The sequence below is a fragment of the Hypomesus nipponensis genome, chromosome 22 (assembly GCF_054491055.1).
Source record: "Hypomesus nipponensis isolate SF chromosome 22, ASM5449105v1, whole genome shotgun sequence".
Lineage (NCBI taxonomy): Eukaryota > Metazoa > Chordata > Actinopteri > Osmeriformes > Osmeridae > Hypomesus > Hypomesus nipponensis.
In genome coordinates, this window is record NC_140382.1 from 13,411,154 (window position 1) to 13,420,000 (window position 8,847).

General features: G+C 48.4%; 1 non-coding gene across 1 annotated transcript; it reads right to left on the minus strand.

The window, feature by feature from the left end:
* Positions 1-2,407: 2,407 nt before the first annotated feature.
* Positions 2,408-2,499, minus strand: trnar-ucu (transfer RNA arginine (anticodon UCU)). The gene is given in 2 exon segments: positions 2,408-2,443; positions 2,463-2,499. It is a non-coding gene; the product is annotated as a tRNA-Arg (tRNA).
* Between the last annotated feature and the right edge of the window lie 6,348 nt (positions 2,500-8,847).

The following is an 8,847-nucleotide window of genomic DNA, read 5'->3' on the forward strand; positions in this document are numbered from 1 at the left end:
CTTGTTGTATTAACATTTCAGGGGTGAGAGCTGAGCATGATGGTGTGGGGAACGGGGGGGGGGGGGGGGGCGGGGGGCGAGGGGGGGGGGTGAATCCTGCCGTTTCTAGACTGAGCCGAAAAGTCGCATCCACGCGTGCCGTCTCTCCATCAACGGGAGGAGAGAGGTGCCGGTGAGAGCCGGTAAGAGGATCCGACGCTGCTAAATCGGCTCAGGGGTGTGTCGGGCTGCACCCGCACACACACACACACACATCTACATTTGCGCACACACACACTCACAGACATATTTCCACACCGTACTGTACATCACATCCCTTACTAATACTTTTCTCCTCCCTCCCTTGGTTTCTCTCTCCTCCCTCATCCTCCACTCGTGGCCTTGCCAAGCTAAGCCTGGAGGGGTCCCATCCATACAAAGACATCCAGCTGGCGGAGAGGTGGGAGAGAGAGGGTGATATAAAGAAAGAGAGAAAAATGGGAAAGAGAGATGGGAAAGGGGGGGGGGGTGATGTGGCTGAATACCTTTGTCAGCTGGTATTGGGCTGATGGAGAGAGGAGAAGCAGTGAGGAGAGGAGAGGAGTAGAGGTAAGGAGAGAGGGTGAGGTAAGGAGAGGAGACTATCAAACTGTAGTACTTAAAGGATCCATTTCCCATTGTGATGTCATCTGAAGTCATTCTCACACTCGGGACCATGTGTGGGTGATTCTAAGTATTCTAAATTGTATGTCAAGGTGAGAGACAGAGGAGGGTTGACAAGAAGTTCTAGATCTGAGAACAGACGTTACACCAAGGCCTTCCCACGTTTTGAAATATCAAAGCAGTCGTTAGCCTTTAGATTGAAATGGATGTGTGTTTGAGTCAGTGTGTTGATAACATGAGTGCTGGACCACGGACTACCCTCATCTTCGTCAGAGCTCAATGACCTTGTTTCTGTTTGTCTGTTTGTCTGTCCATGACTGTCTGTCCATGTCTGTCTGCCAGCCAGACTGACCACCAGTTTGTCTGTCTGCCTGTCTGTCTGCCTGTCAGTATGTGTCTATCCGTCTGTCTTTTTGTGTCTGCCTGTAAACCAGTTTGTCTGTCCATGGCAGTCCATGTCTGTCTGCCTATGTGTCTGTCTGCCTACTTGTCTGTCTGTCTACTTGTCTGTCTGCCTACATGTGTACCTTCCTATTTGTCTGTTCACCTTTCTGCCTGTCTGTCTGCTTGCCTCTATTTCTTTCATTCTTTTTCTCTCCCTCTCTCTCTCTCGCATGCGCACACACACACGCACACACACACACACACTATCAGGCAGCAGTCATTTGCGATGGCAGCTATTTTTAGCCTGGTTGTATCTCTGCGGGTCTGATCATTTTCCCTCCTCTGTTACTATGCTCACTCTGTGGTTACCAACGACAGGCCCCATTGTCCAATCAGCTTCCTCCGTGGGTGATGGATGAGTGGATGCAGCTCTTGGCATGTTCAAATATGTGTGTGCACGTGTGTGTGTGTGCTCGTGTGTCTGTGGGTGTCCATGTTGACAGCTTGCTTTACACTGAACCAGACAGATGACATGGAAGCTACAGCATTGGAATAGACAACTGAAACAAGCCAGCACAGACACAGTCAAACATTCTGTCTATTTTTCCCTGTATGGTAATGTTAAACTGGAACAGCCTGTCAGACAAGGTAAGGGCTTTGTGGGAGGGATGAAAAAAGGAGAGAGGGATTGATGGGGTAGTAAAGGAGGACTCCCCACTGTGGCCAGAACAAGAGAGGAAGAAGGCAGGCGTGTGTGGGGGGGTGGGAGTGTGTGTGCGTGTGTGTGTGTGTGTGTGTGTGTGTGTGTGTGTGTGTAAAACAGCATAAGCTCCACCTAAAGCATTTATTCCATCTACACACACACACACACACTCTATTAGATTTCCATGAGGATATTATTTAGTTATTCCATACGTATTAAGGGAAGGTCGGAAGACTTAGCAGTAGGTAATAAACACTTTGATAAATCAAACACATGGTCTTGGGGTATATGGTTCTGCTGGCATCGGCTATCTGCCGAAGCCACCTCAGACACTGTATCCGCATCCTGGCAGACAGCTACGATACACAATCCCCTTAGGTAGAGGCTACACAGAGTCAAGGGCGAGGTGGTGGAGGTAACAGGAAGAAAATCCCGAGGCCCACTGACCAATGATGGGTGAGTTCCAGGACTTCAATAGAACACCCTGGCTGTAAAGTGCCAAACCTGCATAATGTGATAGTGGTACTGGCAGTGCATAGGTCTCGGAGTGACGACCTGCATGAACTAGCTTAGACCGATATAGTTCCACTGTTTTGTTACTTAGACGTGCGTAGAGTATTTTGTCATGACCAAGTTCCAAGTTCGTTTTTTTTACATTTGAAGACCACAACAAAACTGCGACTCCGGTGGGACTCGAACCCACAACCTTTGAATCACCCCTCAAGTGCTTGACTAGAAGTCCAATGCGCTATCCATTGCGCCACGGAGCCACCTGTTGGAGGGCTGTGAACTACCAGCAATAACTCTGGCTCTGGTTGCAGCCCAGTGGAGTTGCGTCACAGCTGGCTGCTTGATTCTGACATGAGGTCATGTCATGTCACGTGCGCTGGCCTGTACCTCGCCTGGGCCTCTGACATTCCCAGTCCCTCTGATGCACACGTTCAACACTCACACACATACTTACACACGCAACCCTTGCCGGGGCCTGCATGATACACACACACGCACACACACACACACAACGCACCTACCGGGCCGAAATAACAGGGTATGACATTGGCTGTCGAAAAGTCAGCAGTTTGTGACTGTTTCTATTGCCCTTTACTTTCAATTTTTTTCTCTCGTCTTTCATTCTTTCATTCTCTCTTTCTCTCTCTCTCTCTCTCTTTCTCTCTCTCTGTCTCTGTCTCTCTCTTTTTCTCTCTGATATTCCTAGGGGTTCTGGTGTAATAACATATTTCCAAAACTGACATTTAATCCATGCAAACAAATCACCATGGAGACCTCCTTCATTCACCCTGACTCTGGTGTATTTATAGACCTAGAAACACACACCCACACACACACACACACACACACCCACACACACACACACACACACACACACACACACCAGTAATCACACCTAATAGATCTCACTCTCACCCCATCCTAGCCGTCTGGGGAATATGCTTATTTCTGTTTTATTTGGAGGAAATGCTATCCTCAATTTCCATTAAAGCCTATCACACTGCCCCTGGGATGCTGAGAAAGAGCAAAGTGTGTGTCTGTGTGTGCGTCTACGTACTTACAATGTGTGTGCTTGTGTGTGTGTGAGACAGTGAACATGAGGTGTGTATGTGAATCGCACAGTAGATAAGTGTGTGTGCTTGTATATCTGAGGTGTGTGTGTGTACAGCAAGTAATCCCTATCAGGTTTGCGTGAGGCTAAATAGCTCCACTCCCAACTGTGCCACAGCAAGATACCCAGCTGAGAGGTGAGACAGGTTCACATCCCCTCTCAGTGGGCCCTGATTTGAGACAGGTTCACGTCCCCTCTCAGTGGGCCCTGATTTGAGACAGGTTCACATCCCCTCTCAGTGGGCCCTGATTTGAGACAGGTTCACGTCCCCTCTCAGTGGGCCCTGATTTGAGACAGGTTCACGTCCCCTCTCAGTGGGCCCTGATTTGAGACAGGTTCACGTCCCCTCTCAGTGGGCCCTGATTTGAGACTGGTTCACGTCCCCTCTCAGTGGGCCCTGATTTGAGACAGGTTCACGTTCCCTCTCAGTGGGCCCTGATGTGAGACAGGTTCACGTCCCCTCTCAGTGGGCCCTGATTTGAGACAGGTTCACGTCCCCTCTCAGTGGGCCCTGATTTGAGACAGGTTCACGTCCCCTCTCAGTGGGCCCTGATTTGAGACAGGTTCACGTCCCCTCTCAGTGGGCCCTGATTTGAGACAGGTTCACGTTCCCTCTCAGTGGGCCCTGATGTGACACAGGCTCACATCCCTTCTCAGTAGTCTCTATCCCTGACAAGCTAAGCAGGTGAGTTTTAAGCAAGTCTTGGGTTGGTGGAGATACTGGATACTGGAAGAGTGGTGAATGGAGAGGAGGGTTTTATTAAATAAAGTTGATGGTGGTGGTGGTGGAGAGGGGGGGACTTTGGCTGAACTGGGGCCTATGATATTGGAACAAATGAAGAGAGGGAAGAAAGATACTTGCGGAGGTTTGAAATGATTTCCCTCATTCACTCAATCATTCATCTTTCAGTTCATCCTTAGTTGGACACATATCTTTCATAACTGTGTATTTACTGAACCAAGACAGCTCCATGTTCTGATCCTCTGCCGACACACACACATACACACACGCACACACCCTGAATTCCAGAGATGGTGCAGTTGTGGTGCACTGCTCCAGAGTGACACTGATGTCATCTGACCAGTAGCAGACTGCTTGTCTTCCCTCCCTTCCTCCGCCTCCTCTCCTTCCCTCTCTCCTCCCCTCAGTTTCCCCCCTCAGGCCCAAGGGCGGGTGGGAGACCCCAAAGGAGGGGGAGAGACACTTTGGTCTGTCCATCCCGGTGACCCCCAGCCAATTCACACAGACTCTGATTGGAAGTGACAAGCCTCTCATTATTTAGAGTTGTGGAGTGTGTGTGTGTGTGTGTGTGTGTGTGTGTGTGTGTGTGTGTGTGTAGGTATGTGTATGTTATAGGCCCTGGTGAAAAAGATGATTGTAAATTGTATAATAAAGTTGGTGCTATTCTATTTCTGAATGTTCTCACGCACATACACACATGCGCATGCATGCCTGCCTGCATGCACACACACATGCACCCCTGGCAAGACAAACACTTCACATGTGCCCTTCACTTTTCAGACAGACTCCAATATCAGCCTGGTGAACCCTTCTCTGTCTTTCTGTCTGTTCCTCTCTGACACACACACACACACACACACACACTCTCTCTCTTTCTCTCAGACTGAAGAGAAGGGGTGGCTGGCAGTTTAACCCTAGCAGAATGGACACCTCATGGCGCTGGCCAAAAGTTAAATTGAACTGACCTTGGAGTCAGCTTAAGCAAACCTGAGAGAGGAGAAAAGGAGGATGAAATGAAGGAATAAAACGAGAGGATCAAATTGGTGGGGCGAGAAAGGTGTTGGTGTCAGATATGAAAGATGGATGGTTAAAGGTGGAGGGTGTGTGTGTGTGTGTGTGGGGGGGGGTCTCTTCCGACTGTCATAAAGATTCCTCTTTTAGCACCTCTTCTCTTATTCACACCGTACTGCTGGCACACACACGCACACACTCCCCTTTCACACACACACATACACACACACACAAGTGCAGAGGGACTCGCAAGCCCCAAAGTACAGAGGTAACACTCTCTCTCACACGCACACACACACCTTCCAGTCTCTCTATAACCTCATTACATCCACAGGCCATTGGCAGATAATGAATCCCTTATAGCCAGGGGATTGGGAAGGGAGCACGGAGATAAGTGTGTGAGCGTGTCTGCTTCTGTGTGTGTGTGCGTGTCTCAATGTGTATGCGTGTGTGTGTGTGTGTGCATCTCTCCAAGCTGTAATACACCTTTACCCTGTAAGTGTCTCCACAGGCTTCAGGCATTGTAGGCCTCTCCAGGGATAATAAAGAGGACTACCCCCCCCCCCCCCATGCTCCAGGACCAAGCACAGAGGAGATATTAAGGAATACATTAAACTGAGGGTACGAAAAATGAGAGAAACACATTTTGTGAGGTAATTTCATAACAGACGTTGTGACTGCACAGGAGGATTGGAGGGAGTTGACAACTAGGGAGGTGTTGGCAACTAGACAAGTCCTCGCAGAGGCTCTGGAGTCCATGTTGACATTGTAGCTTGTTGCTACTGGAAACTGCCTAGCAACTCTAATGTGTGATGTCACATCAGTCAACCGACAGCGAGTGGAAAGCGCTTCAATCCGGCACTCAATTACAATCACAAACCTAATTGGGCCACCTGTGTTCTGAAACTAGGATGTTTTCTAATCAGGTTAGCTGGGGGAGGACTCCATTTCCCATGTACCCCTTGGAGTGTGTGCTGTGATAAACAGTGAGGCTAGGGAAACGACCTTGTGAATCTATCTGAAGGCAAGCCCCCCTGCCTTGGAGATCAATAATAATTTATCGTTAACTTTCCCTTTTTTTTCTCCACTCAGACTTGAGAGAGCAAAAAGCAGAGGAAGTGTGTGTGTTGTGCGTGTGGTTGTGTGTGTGCATGTGTGTGTGGCCCTGGAGTTGATTAAAAACGTATGTATGTGTGTGAAGGACTGTGTGTGTGTGTGTGTGTGTGTGTGTGTGTGTGTGTGTGTGTGTGTGTGTGTGTGTGTGTGTGTGTGTGTGTGTGTGTGTGTGTGTGTGTGTGTGTGTGCGTGCGTGTGGGAACCTCAAGGCAGCAACAAAGTCAATCACAGCAGTTCAACCATCGATTGCTGATCATATTTCTCTCTCCACAGTCTAGGTGACACAATCAGTACTGTCCTTTGTGTGTGTGTGTTAGAGGAGTGATGAGCTGTTAACATGTGCTATCATTTATATTCTCTAAACACCACTGTAAAAATCATACCCACAAGCTGTGGCTTTAAACTCAAACACTAATATCTACGAGGGCATTGAGCTTGGAAGTTTCTTCATATTTGTTCGGAATTAATGCTGTATTAGAAACACAGGATGCTTGCTGTGGCTTCCCATGCGTTTCTGTTGCATTCTAGCGCCCTCTGTTGACCTAGACTGAAACAACACCATGATCCAGCACATTTTGTCCATGGAGAACAAGTGCAGGTTGCTAGTTCATTCTTTCGTAGTGAATCAATGGGCTGTCATCCTATGATGGGATGGGCCGTGTCTCTCTGGTGTTGCTATGGAGAACAGAGGCATTATTACACACATTATCGCCATGACAGCCCCTGAGGCTGAACAGACATTACAGCCGTTAGTTACTACGGTGACAGAGAGTGAGAGAGACACAGAGAGAACTGAGACCAGTCATGGAATATCTTTGCATGCCAATAACACACATACATACATACATACATACATACATACATACATACACACACACACACATATACACATACTGAGAATGTGCTTTGGCTTGTGTGTGTGGCCCACCAAAAAAGGCAAGCCAGGTTTGTAGTATCCCCTGTGTTTGACTGCCTCTCTATTCCTGCAGTGTGTGTGTGTGTGTGTGTGTATGTGTGTGTGTACTGGTGTAGATAGGTGTACAGGGGTGTAAATAGGCAAAAACAAGCCTGCGTGTGAGAGTGTGTGATGAATACAGTATTTTGGAGCTGTGCGATTGGACGAATTCTTAAGGAAAGGTCAACCTGTCATAAAAACAGAACAGCCCTAGTAACAGAGGGTGGAGTTGAATACCAACCACAATACAATTCGCATCCCTGGATATATGGGTGTGTGTGCCTGTGTGTGCATGCTGAGATTGCAATGCATAGGGTGGTTTGTAATCCCTTTGATGCTTCAGCTTCATGTGCGCACTCGTCCAGGGGAGGAAGCGTCCAGAGACCTATCCTGCCATCTCGAAAAAGAGAGGGTGTGTGGCAGAAAACAGAGAAGACTTATGACTAGATGGAGAGAGGGATGGAGAGAGGGATGGAGAGAGTGAGAGCAGGACGACAGAACTGGAAAAGAAGTGGAGGAAGGAGAAGTCTTTATATCCTTTCACAAGTGTTGTTTGGCGTGCATCCACCTCCTTTCAGTTTACATTTCTGCATGTGTGTGTGTGTGTGAGTGTCTGTGTGGGAGTGTGATTAGTCATTATCATGCGCCACATGTAAACGGCCAGTTAACGAGTGGCTACATGAAAGAGGAGATGAGCGATTAACACCGCGACACCTGATAAATTAATGGACCTCTCATTATTCTGTCAATTAAGAAGAGTGTCTTCCAACCTCTTCTGTTTAGCTCCTGTTGCTGTCTCTCTCCATGCCTCCCTTTTTCTCTCCCTCAAACTTTCCCCCTGGACCCCCCCCCCTTCTTCCTTCCGTCTCTTTCTCCACCTCTGCGTTTGCAAATGTCCTCCCCTCTCTTCTTCTCTCTCTTTCTCTCTCTCTAGCTCTCTTACCTGCCTTTCATTTCGCCAACCTAACTTCCTGCTCACTCTGTGTGTGTGCCTGTCTGTGCGTGTGTGTGTGTGTGTGTCTGTGTGCGTGCGTGCGTGCGTGGGTAAGCTCCCTCTTAGGGCCATCCTTCTCCATCTCCCCCTCATTCCTCCCCTTGTCCCTACCACCCTCCTTCCCTCCATGTCACAGGGTATCATGGTTAATTAGCCAACGGTGGATTTGGACACTCATTAGTATTTCATCGGGAGCGAAGGATGACTTCGTTCTCATTCTGCATGTGCTCCCTGTTCTCCCTCCCTCCACCCCCCCCACTCCCCCCCCATCCCCCTCCTCTCCTATCCTCTCCTCCAGCCTCGACGCCCTTGGAACAGGATAAGCCAGCTCTCGACTGTCTGTGCTGAATTGAACTCATTTATTTTCTAAACTTTGAGCCAAAAATTAAGAAATTACACTTTTTTTTGCATCAGTGAGAACAAGGCTAGGTGGGTCTCTACATTGATGCCTCCCTGAACTAGGTGAACACCTAACTGTGTATCTGGATGGCTGTCACAAGTGAGCCATCAGTCTTAAGGATGTTGGTTGTGTTTGTCATAATGACATACTAATATGATTATGACAACAACTGACATTATGTTTGGTTCCCCTGTCGGTGTTTTGAAGGCTAGCAATTCATTCCTTTGACGTCCTTTTGACAAGCTATACTTGCTCGACGGCGTATGTTGTGATCACGTC